At 39.2% G+C, this 12,726-nt stretch overlaps 1 protein-coding gene across 3 annotated transcripts in view; it reads right to left on the reverse strand.

Moving 5' to 3' along the window:
* Positions 1-12,726, reverse strand: part of bach2b (BTB and CNC homology 1, basic leucine zipper transcription factor 2b) — a 97,687-nt gene that overhangs the window by 46,030 nt on the left and 38,931 nt on the right. The window contains exon 1 of one of the 3 annotated variants that reach the window (XM_082146641.1): positions 1,998-3,038. The exons of the other annotated variants lie outside the window; for them this stretch is intronic. The gene's annotated coding sequence lies outside the window, so the exon portion shown is untranslated. Of the gene's footprint in view, positions 1-1,997; positions 3,039-12,726 lie in introns of those variants that run through there. 3 annotated transcript variants of the gene reach the window in all.

Raw genomic sequence — 12,726 nt, forward strand, 5'->3', positions numbered from 1 at the left:
ATTCTGTCCTTTTTAGGGTCGCATCTTGTGACGTCCCGTTTTTTTGCGTTCGTTTGGAAGCGGACCGAGACACATCTTTTCAGTGGTCTCGATACCGTGATTTGGTGCGCACCAGGGTTCGGATGGCAGCGTTCACACTTATTCAATTAACTCGCACTAACAGAAGAATCACACCAGGGTTCGTTTTAATCAAACCAAACATGCCAAGTGTGAATAAACCATAAGACTCTTCTCCACTCCTCAAATACATAAACATTATAGTCTTTATATATAGTGTTTCTTGCGTAAAGAAAACGCTGAACTTATTCAAATGACTAGTTCTTTATTTACACTTGCATTGCGATGCCATCTTTATACATGTAAGCGTGGTGATCTGGTTGTGTGAGGAAAGTTCAAGGTAAAGGTATGAAGTCATGTCTGTGTTCATTATGCCCAGCTCAATCTCTAAATGGATTCAAGTGCCTCTTGCTCAGGCAGAAATCAATAGTATTGTCTGCTTGTGCTACAACCCTAGGGAAAGAAAGAGCTATGCATCATCCCTTTCTCTCTCTCTTTCCTGGAGTACGCAGAGACATTGTTAATTATTCATGACTGAGACTGCCAGCTGTGTGTGTGAGTGGAAAATGTAGAGGGGGCACGGCTTTGCTTGAGTTATTGTACAGCTGGGGTAGGCAGAAGCCCAATCCCATCATCATCAATCTCTCACGACCCCTACCGCCCGAGGATCTGCGTGTTGCAGACATGTAGAAATAACAAAAGCGACAACAAAATATTACACATGGACAATATCACTGACCCTCAGATGTGTTAGACTACTTTTGGTAGAGCAGTTAGAAATCAAGTGCTAGTCCAAACTAGGGCTTTGACTCCGAACTTCGTTATTCGAATATAATTCGAATATTTAAAAAAATTTTTGATTTTCGAACGAATATTAGGCAGCCTTTAATATTCGAAACTGTTATGGGCATTTTTTTTTGTAAATGTGTTTGCTTGTAAATGTTGTTTTCAATTCAGATTCCGAGGCTTTTTCACGCCTGGTGAAGTTGTGAATCACGAGCTCATTAGCAAGGCTACTATTGGTCATCTGGGCTCCTGTTGGTGACGTTAGCGCCTATTTTGCATACCAAAACAATGGCCGCGCCAACGCCTACAACATCCACGCCTGACGAGGAGTTCGAAATCTACACTCCTGACAATTTGAAGTGTGGCGCTACTTTGGGTTCCCAAAGAAACGGAAAAATCACGAGTAAGGACAAAGTGATGTGTAAAATATGTAGGAGGACCAAAGTCACATACCACGCGACGACCAGCAACATGAGAGCCCACCTGTCAACACTACATCCCGGCAAGCTGGAAGAGGAGGAGGGGGAGGGATTGGGGGCTAGGCAGGCCAGAATCGACTCCATGCTATCTCCGTCAAAATATTATTAATAAATATTCAAATATATTTGAATATTAATATTAATAAACAAACGAACTTCGAATATGATTTTTGGCCAAAAGTCAAAGCCCTAGTCAAAACTAGTCTTCTCTCACCGTTGTACTTGATGTCACTGAGGGAGACGCAGACCAAAACACTCTTTGAATAAAATCAATACTAAACACAGCCATCTAGGAAAACCACTCAGTAAAAAAAGCACAATGTCTGCCTCAAGATAGGTGGCGTTTATCTCCGCTATGAAATGGCCAGTTTGCTTTGTGCAGGTTGTTTAAGATTATTTCTAAATATGAGACAGAATACGTGTATAAACGGTAACATTTTCAGTCATCCTCAGAACATTATGCCAAAAAGAGCATTTCAGCATTTCATATAACACAATATAATATAATTAATCAGCAAAAGGCAAATTTCAAACTTCTCAAATGTTTACAATATTAAATTCCAATTGATTACGCATAAAACAGAAAAGCCACACATTAAATAAATCAGTACTCTTGTCATAAAAGCCTTCACAACAGAAAGCCTGTGATCTGATGAAAGCATCGTGCATCGTTACCTCTGAATGATGTCACAGCAGAACCATGTCAGTGCAAGGGATGATGGGATAGTCTGGAAATTCCAATGGCAAACAAAACCATTCCAATAAAAAAAAAAAGTTCATGTTGTTTTAGATCTACGTAAACGTAACCTAACTTTGAACTCAGGCAACTGCAAGCACAATGACACAAGTGTGGCGGCATCTGTGGAGATGATCGTTTCTGTGTGTGTGAGTGCAGGGGAGGTGGGGTCACGCATGCCGGAGTATTTTGAGCTGAGGTTGATTAAATGTAGCTTGTATGAATCATGACTTCCCACATTGCAGGTCACAAAGCAGCATGAGTCATGAAGTCTTATATGGTAACAGGCAGGGCACATACACACACTCTCACTCACTATGTTATGCCTGAACGGGTGCAGATCTCTGCTGCTGAACTGCAATCGTTACACCCTGAATCAGAGAACTAATCTAAAACTATCTAACTCAACCGCCTCAAGAATCAAAGTAAAATGCAATTAAGACATTTCAGTGTTTTTATAAAAACAGACAGCTATAACCATATTCACAAAAATGTATATCTCTATCTGTCTGTCCATCAATCCATTTAGCATCAAATTTAAAGGACTGATAACTGTATTCTGGTGCTGTGTGAATGTAGCCACTGTAAGTCAACATTTCATGCATCTATATATAGTCAAGTTTGAGTTGACTGATAGGCTGTGATCACATTCTCAGAGAAAAACAGGTATTCCTATGTTTTAAATACAGAGAGAATCATAACATCCTCTAACGACAATCCTTAAACACCTTGAGCAAATTCTTCACGTTTCCAGACACGCACACACAGTTTTGCTTCAGCCAGTGTCAATCATTATTGCAGCTAGCTACCCTGCAGAGATTTCCACCCAAGACATCACTGATATGACTAATTAAAAAAAGGCATGCTTACATACTCATAAATCCATTCACACATAGATACAGTATCAAACACCATCGACAAGCCTGACCGCTGAACCAACAAACCCAGATAACTAACTGGTGGTTAGACCCGTTAGAGCAGTGGTTCCCAACCTTTTTTTGTCTGAGACCCCCTTTTTCCCAAGAAAATATTTTAGGGCCCCCCTTCACATTTAATGATATTTTCGCTCTTGTAAGCTTGCAGCAAGGATGACAAAATATGATGTTTTCAAACAAACGGTATGTTTACTATAAACAGATATGTTTATGCACAAATAATAGCCTATAATATTGAAAATACAATAACAAAAACATTAGTAGGCCCTTTGTAATTTAAAAATGTAAGCCTAGGCGTAGCCTATAAATTTGCCCTTTTTTAAATGCAATAACAAAAATATCAGTATTCACAGTTGTGTGTAGGTAAAAAAAGAATGAATATAGGCTATTACTAAATGACTTCTGTCTGGGGCCTCAATACTTGCATGTTATTTGTGAGGCTTTATCAATGTGAGGCTTTATTTTTGAGGCTTTTGGCACTATAGCGAGCGATAACAAACATGCGTTTATTAACAGAATAATGTGTCTTTCGGAAGAACATTGTAGCCGGAACTACTTCTCTCTCTGTGTGCGTCTATGACGAGTCACGCAGGTACTGGGCTACTCCGCAGCGGCAGCGATCCGAACCAGGGTAAAATAGTCCCAATGTAATCACTCATTATAGGTGTACCATTGTGATTCAGGATAAGACAAAAACACGGTTTGGAAAATGGATTCATGATGAACTCGCTCATTATATAAATTTTGAACAGAAAAAAGTTAAGGACTTTTATTTAATGCAAATTGCTCAAAACTTTTCAAAATATGACGCGACCCCCCACAGAGCTCGCTGAGGCCCCCTTGTGGGCCGCGACCCCCCTGTTGGGAACCAATGCGTTAGAGGACTGTTTTAGAAAATTGGATGCGCATCTGCATCACTGGAAGAATTTAATTACACATAGCAAAATCATATTAGAGTTGCCAGGATTTTTTTTTTTAATTTTGCACAAACCTCAACCCGACAGAAGCTGATGGAAAATCTCCCCATAGGAAAGAAGTGACACTTAGCACCACCCACATCTCCACTCTCACAAACTGTCTCATGTGTGTCTTTGAAAACAATGCTAGTCTAAATGGGATATGAACAGATTATATATGTGCAATTTAACTCTCTTTGCACATTCCTTTTATCTGACACACTCATGTCAGAAATATATTTCTTCATTTTTTATGGAAAAGGTGACATCATTGACGACCAGTGTTCACGGATCACCTTTTTTTTTTTTGGTGTCAATACAATAGCTGCTTCATTGATAAAGTAGCTTGTTCCTTTTCTGCAAACCTGTCATGTAGGCCTATACATTCAAAGCACTATTCATTCAAAAGGGAACTAAGATTTTATGCTGAGGTTGTCAAACTTTATATTACTATATTACTCCAAATACAACTATACATGCTGTTTACCCTTGAGTAAAATGCAGTCCCTGCATGTGTTTAGAGAAGCTACAAAGTAGAAACATAGAACGGACTCCCTCAGGATCAGATAACGTGCTGGCAGCCCTGGTGACAAAATGCTAAGAGCTAATATAAGCACATAGAGATGTGCATTTGCTAGTGAGTGTCTCATACGCGCACGTAAGACACGTAGGTTTCCAAAACAACGGAGATTCTCCGTTCATAGATCTCAGCAGCTGAGAGATGCGACAAATATAGCGAGAGAGAAAATAAAAGGTGTGAAAACATGATTTCTTCGAAAATGACAGAGAAGACAGGAATATGGACTGGGCCTGAGTGAGTCTCAGACTATCAGGGGCCGCAAAAGCCTCAGGCCGCACGGCCCAACACTGCCAAAGGATGCTGAATGTGCATAGCACAGGTCCCCTCAGCACTTACAGCGCAAGCTGATCACTAGGGCCCCCAGACACTATTTATAGGCGGCTAATGTTAGCCAACCAAAATCCATTTCCTTTTTGTTTTTTGTAAATCTAAACTCATTGTCTGTCTGTCTAGAAGTCAAACTTTCATTTAAAGTTTTTAGTCTTTTATAATGAATAATTGTTAATAAACTTTTTGAATTAAAGTTTTTTTTTATTCTACGTCCTTGCGTACCAATTGCATTTAGTTTGCTACCTCAATTCAAACTGAGAAATTTAAAAAGACATTTGGGTGGTGCTGTAGAGGTCTAGACATTGTGAGAAATTACCAATATTTTAAGACAATATTATTGCCATTTTCACCTTCCTCTTCTTGTATTCCATGAAGTCATAACCCATGTTTTTTCCCCTCTAAACGGCTGTGTATTTGCCTGGGTGCGTGAGTGCACATACTCTCCTTCAGATAAATCATAGTTTTAAAGGTTATGATCCCAAGTGTACGCAACTGAGACTACCTGTGGGTTTGGGGTTAAACACATATGAGGCTGACTAAGAACTAGAGGACAAATATTTCTCTCTCTCAAACGCACACACATAAACATAAAGTGGAAATATTCAGATCAGCTTAAACCTGTAGAGTGTTTAACCGATGTCAGACTGTGGGAGGCTTCTGCCCACTGCTTGCTTTGTGCTAGTGACAGGGTTTCCTTTATCAGCCATCTGACATTTGGGATGTGATATTTATGCTGTTGACCTATTCGAATATTATCCGTTAACTGTTTTTATACAAGGCTCCCACAAAACTCAGCACTTCAGTCATCGAGATGCTCTAAAAATGCCAGAGATCTGCCTCTTTTTCTTGCACACTGACATCCACCCACACACATACGCACTTGGCCTGTTTCGTATCAATAAAGATGTAGCATCTGTTTTCATACTGATTATGCCACAGAATTTCGCTAGCCGATGTAGGGTCACCGGCAGCACTGAGGGATCAATATGAATCTTGCAGAATATTGATTCAATCTTGATTAAAACACTGAATCTTAACACCGTGTGTAGCCTTGGAGAATAGTAATGCAGATCTTTCTGAATTCCATCAGTATCGATACAGTCCAGGGATGCGGGGCGAATTCACACATACATTTGCATGAAGGGCCCAAGGGTCCCTCAGGGGATGTACTGGCCAGCTGAACTGTATACAGCTATTGTCTTAACTCAATGCTGCTCTACATTTACTTCATGTGCATTTCATTCACTGTAAGTGCCTATAGAGGTTGACAAGTGTATGTAACAAACATTTGAAATGCCAGATATCTGCAATATCCTGAAGTTTGTTGTTTTGAAAAGAATGTTCTGAAAATGTGTTGCTTCCACAGCATTCAGCGCAGGCTCTCTCTGCAGTTACCCATTCTGCACCATGCATACCTGCCCTCAATTGTATCTTTTGAGTGTGGCTTAGTGGTTAAAGATCTAGACTGAAAGAGTGCGTGTTTGAACCCAACAATGTGTGATGGTAGAAATTCTATCACCAGCACTGAGCAGGGTCCCAAAAGAGACCCCAAAAGTCTATTTAAAACTAGATACACACCAAATTTCCCAACTGTGAAAAGTTTTGATGTCAAATGAATCTTGTACAGATAGTCAGACATTCTTGATTACATTGAATTCCATTCAATCTTCTCAAATCATACTGGAGAACATGATCATCAGGTTTGACACAAACTTGTGGAGCTCATGCAGCTCAAGTACTGCTGTTATTAAAGCAAAAGCAGGACAATCCGAATACTAAAACATGATATATTTGAATTCAACTTTTCACTCAATTGTTATGCTGATAATATGTAAACATGTTTATTTAGGAAAATGTAACACTCTTAACATGTTTTTAACCCCACTCTGTACATTACAAGCTGAAGAAAAATCCACGAAGATGACTTTTAAGAAAGAGATGGATTTATAAGAAAGAGAATAAATAGTATCTTATTCATAAAGTAATAATGATATTACCAGTGATCATACATTTCCAAACAATAGAAGAAAATCACACCAGAATGATTCAGCTCGGGCCCAGGTTAGTCATTCAGTGGAAGGGTAAAGATTGAGGGAATTAAACTCAGACGAAGGCTGTTACAGTCTTGAGTCAATCTGAATGACTCAGTACAGTGAGGACAGGTAAAAATGAGCCCCTCTTTGGAAACCACATTTTCCAGTAAGAAGCTTTCGAAAATCTACCAGCTGTCATTTGACTAAAAGAAACCACTTCTTGAAATAGAGGTTAAAGGGATAGTTCACCCAAAAATGAAAGGTTTGTCATCATTTACCCTCCCTCAAGTAATTCCAAAACCTGTATGACTTTTTCTACTGTAGAACACAAAGGAAGATATTTAGAAAAATGTCTAACTGCCAGATTTTTTGGTCCGTAAAATGGAGGCCAGTAGACTATTTGGGTGTTTGCAAACAGAGATGACATGTTTGTGTGGGCGGAGCAGTAGCAAGCTATGGAAGCTATGCAAAAGGGTGAAAAAGGTCGTTTCTATTTTACTATTTTTACTTGTTTTCTTGCAATTCCAAGTTTTTATATCAAAATTCTGAGAAGAAAAATCAGAATTGAGATAACTTGATTGTCTGCCTTTTTCCATCAGAATTGTGAGTTTAGATCCTGCAATTTTCTCAGAAACATAATAGAAACTCGCAATTGCGAGTTATAAAGTCCCCTATGAACTGCATAAATGAATATTATGTAAACCTATTGTTTACATCAAATTCATGTTTTAATAGTATACTAATGCAGGTTTCATCAGACCAGTCTGTCCGTTTAATGGCTTGTTACTATAAACGTCCACATTTAGCTTCGAATGGCATCTTAAACCACGGTATTCTGTAAGAATGAAGACTCTCTTTTATTGCATTCTGATTCTGACATCCAAATCCGCAACAAGACATTTTGTCTCTTATTCCGAGGATTTCGCCTGTTTGCCTCCATTTGTTACCACTGTTTTTCTACAAACACAATGCAGCTGCAGTGACAACTGTGGCGTCTGCTCCCAAATAGTCTATGGTAATGCATGAATGGTATGATCCACATCAATGGTATGTTTCAGTGTTTTTTGGAACTTACTAGCCTGTTGTAGGTAAACATGTCATGAGAAGTTAAAAAATGTTACAATTCGAAATAACTTTTCATCCACAGAAGAAATCATACAGAAAAGTCATAAAGGTTTGGAACGACATGAGGGAATGTAAATGACATTTAAAAAAATGTGTGAACTATGCCTTTAAGAGTGTGCTGCTAACTGTACGTGTTAATTATTGAACCCTACAAATCAAATATGGATGAAGTCTCTTTCTCTTTTAATTTATGAATATATCCTCCCCGTTTTTTATAATGTGATGCTTCAAGCGCTGAGTAATAGAGAGACCCAGTACGATTTAATCTTTGTCTCAGAGAAAAAAAAAAGGATAGTGAGAAACAGGAGGAGGATGACAAACAATTAGCTTGAGAGAATAGAAAGAGAGAAAGGAAAACGTCCCTTCTGAACCAAGTGTAGTAACGGCCCTCGCTAGTTTCGCCTCGTGGTGAAAACGCTCATGGAAGCCGTTTCTATTTGCAGACAAGCCACGCAGCAGGTCAGCAGGTTGAAAGGACATGTCTGAAACTGCCTGGTCTGGTCCGGTCCGGCTCGGTTGGACTGGTCTGGTCTCGGCGCAGTTCTCAGAATGCGAGGGCTGGTGCGTGCCGCTAGCCACGGATGCGGTTTAGCATCATTAAGCGTTTTGGCCCGTCTCTTGTGTTACTACTCCCACACGTTGGACTCCAGGCTCCACGTTTGCGTGCGTCTCTGAGGCAGCGAGCGAGAGGGAATCATGCATCCGACAGTGCCTGACCGAGGTCAACCTCCCACAGGCCACAAATGACTCCCTGTAGCCCTGGGCAGACGGGCCCGCCTAGGCCAGCGGCGCAGATCCACGCTTGTTTGTTTATGAAGGAAGCAGCGCACTAATTCCCACTCTGCGTAAGTGCCTATTTTTAGCGCCTTTAATCCTTCAATGGATTTATAATGGCTCAGACTGCAGAGATAAAACATGAATAACATGGAAAAAGAATGAGAAGGATAAAAAAGATGATGTCAAAGTATGTCAGAGGTTTTTATGTGATCTTTCATTATATTCTGGGTGAAAACATCCACCTGGAACCTGCATTTCCAGTATTTTCCAGTGTCACGTTTAGGTTAATAACTGTGCCATATTTAGATTTATAGTCCACCATATAACTATTCCAGGGATGATTACTAAGTACATAGACAGGACATGGTACATGGTAATCCACACTGGACAGGATTTTGTCCACCACAAAGAGAAAAAAATAAAAATCAGCATCTTCTCCGTCTGTGTGGCATCCTGTCTAGCCCATTTGTGACTCCGTTTAACTCTGCAGATACACGGACGGCTGACTGCGAAAGCATGGCTAATCTGCTCTCTTTATTAAACAGGGATGTGAATTCCCACACTAAACGCGGATCGTGCTCAGGAATGAAATATGAATCCAACTAAACTCTCAGATGATATTACGAAACATTCTATGCAAGACAAGACACTCTCTCATTACAAACTGCTTAAGAAATCACTTAAAGGGGCACTCAGCACATTTTTACACGGCAAAAAAAGTTTTAGCACTTAAGAAATGGATAGTACTTTGGACAAATATGTTTAAGATGATGTACGTGAGATGAAGACTCCAGCCGTTTAATTAGCCTAATCAAATTCTTTTTTAATTCACATGGAGAGGTGGACTCATCATGGGGGCAGCCATTTTGAAATCACATGACCTTTTTGCTTTTTCTTGGTAAACCTGCTTGTATATCAGGTATTTCTTGAATAAACACTCACAAATAAATCAGCAAATAGGTTATTTCTACAATTGAATGTTTGAATTTGCATGATGTTGCATCGACCAGGGAAAAAGCAAAAAAAGAAAACTAAATAAAAAGGTCGAAGTGCACCTTTAGTGATACATTTTCTGCAAAATCTGTCTTTCAGAAAACATTTTTATTTATTATTATTGCTTATTTTTATTACCACTGGATCAAGACAGTGAGGACACGCAGATATGTGTACAATACAATCTCTCTGCTCTCTCTGGAGCTTAGCCAGTTCAGGGAGCAATAACAGGACCTTGTTGCTGGTCAGCAATAACTGGCAATTACTCTCTATGATAGGAGTAGGACTCAGCCTAAATTATTAAGAAAATAATATTATTGATAATAAGAAGAAATGTTTATTGAGCACCAAATTCAGCATTTTAGAATGATTTGAATGAAGGGTAATGTGACACTGAAGATGGATGGATGGATTGACAGACAGACTTAGAACAGGATCAGAATCAATATGTTCTCATTTCCACAATCATATCTCTTACTGCGAGAATTTCCATTTCGTTGACTATTGTTTCTGACTTGCTGAAATTGAAGAACTGTTTTGAAAGCAATCTCCAGCTTCCACCGCCACACTCATTTCACATGCTCTCCCAGCATGTGTGTGTGTGCGTGGCCATTTACAGCTGCGTCACTCAATCTGCTCAATGTTTGCTTCTACAGACCTCGCATGGACCCCGGCCATTGATTCCTTTTGTTGAATGTGTGCGAGTACATTCTATGTGATCGATGCCTCACATGAAAGGCGATAGGAATTGAACATTAATTAGATGCATAATTAATCACATGACATGCATTATAAGGCTCGGGTGATTGGCTAAAAAATACATAGATGTGGAATTCGCAAAGATGCTTACCTCCTTGTATTTACTAGTAACTGATAACCACACTGAATACACTGACAATGTTTGTCTGTCTAGATTCTGCTCAGATTGAAGAAGAATGCTCAGTGCAGACACTGAGGCTCTGAATGAATCACCACGCATCAAGCTGTGCCTCTCATACTGTAATCATTGAGCCTGATAAAAGCCTTTTCACAGCCCTCCACCTGCCAGCGATCTCGAGTGATGACTCACCAGGCATCCATCACCTCGCTGCAGAGTGACTCAGTTACAGCAAACTTGCAGGTCATTTAAGGAGAGCGCTGACGCACTGCACCGTCTGAAAACACCAAAACTACAGCCTCGACCACCGACCCAAAGTAACCTATGAAAGTCTACAACATCAAAATCAGTTTCCTGTTTACAAAGGTGCACTCAGTGGCACAACAGATGTATAGGGTGCCATTGTGTAGCATGTTTAGCAACAACCTTCAGGCTAGATTTAATATCAGTTCATGGAAAATAGGGGTAATAATATATATATATACATACACACACACACACACACACACACACAGTGTTGGGTGTAATTAATTACCAAGTAATCTAATTACTTTTCCCATGAAAAAGGAAAGTAAGGGATTACTCTTAATTTTTCTGTTATTTAATTACGGTTACTTCTGATGTATTTGTATAAAATTCTGTATAGACAATAGAACAATTCTTAATAAAACAGTTGATTTAACATAAAAATGTAATGTTAAATTGTATGTTTTTAAATGTAACCGTCTCCCATTTCACACTTTGGGCAGTTTAAGAATAATTTATGGCATTTTATATCATTTATTTGAAAGAATTAAAAGAACAGTTTCATGTCTATCCTTGTATTGTTCAACTGGGCGAGGTTGATATGGGATTTAGAAAGTAATTTGTAATAAGTAATCCGATACTTTTTAGAGAGTAATTAGTGCAGTAATCTAATTACACTGTTGAAGATGTAATTAGCTAGTAATTAATTACTTTGTAGAGTAACTTACCCAACACATATCGACCTAGGGCGACCTTTTGATTCACACATTTCTTCATTTTCATTCAAATATCATTTTGTTTATTGCATTTTTTTTTTAAATAGACTGAAGCAAAGTAAATTTTGTCAGAACATCTGGTTATTTTGTTAAATCTTAAAGTTAGCTTAAAGGCTTTGTAAACCAATGAAATAATAATTTCTTTAGAATCATGATCTCTATTAAAAAAAACATTATCAGCTGATCCAAAATTGTACAGTTCTATGGTGTACTAATGTAAAAAAAATATATAAAAAATATAAAAAATAACTTGAACTTGAGGGGAAACTGAGTGGATCAGTTGGTTAAGTAAAATAAAATGATTAAAAAAAGTGAAGTTCACTTGGTTTGATATTTTGCTGTCTACACAGTAAATTTCAAGTACTTGCTTGGGTGTCCAAATCCTTTTTGGATCTACATATAAAGAAACTATTAAAACATACACGTACACTGTGTGGTCCCTGCATACTCCACAAACCCACATGCATACTTGAGATGAAAGGATGCACCTTTCATGTCAGTGCCACATGTAAAAAATATGAGTTTTCTGAACTTTGTACCAAAACTCAAAGCAAAGACAGAACACCTCAGGGGAGAAGTCTACTACAGGATGATAACCCTCTTTTCAACTTTACGTGGAGAAATCCCCTCTTCCTAAGCTCTCGAGGCGGTGCTGTCCCCTTTAAGAGGGGAAAATGACAGGTTGAGGATGGTAGACTGGGGCAGGGGGTTTGAGACGAGACGAGGAAAGAGCTTGCGAGGGGTCCGACAGATAATTGGGACCACAGCTCTCGTTCAAAGGGCCTCATAAACTCCACGCAACACCCACCGATGCAGTCTCTCGTAAACATGCTCATGCGCACATGGAAAAATGCTGCTGTGGTTGTACGGAGAAATAATGCCACATATGAACATGCACGCACACCCACGTGCAGAACACACATGCGACACACACTAACTGAGCAGGCGTGGTTGAGATGAGATTTGCATGCACACAATCTTCAAATGCATTAACAGCCAAAACAAACAGCTTCACAAATTCTTGCCACATTGTTCTGATT

This window comes from Leuciscus leuciscus, assembly GCF_965113295.1.
Source record: "Leuciscus leuciscus genome assembly, chromosome: 19".
NCBI lineage: Eukaryota > Metazoa > Chordata > Actinopteri > Cypriniformes > Leuciscidae > Leuciscus > Leuciscus leuciscus.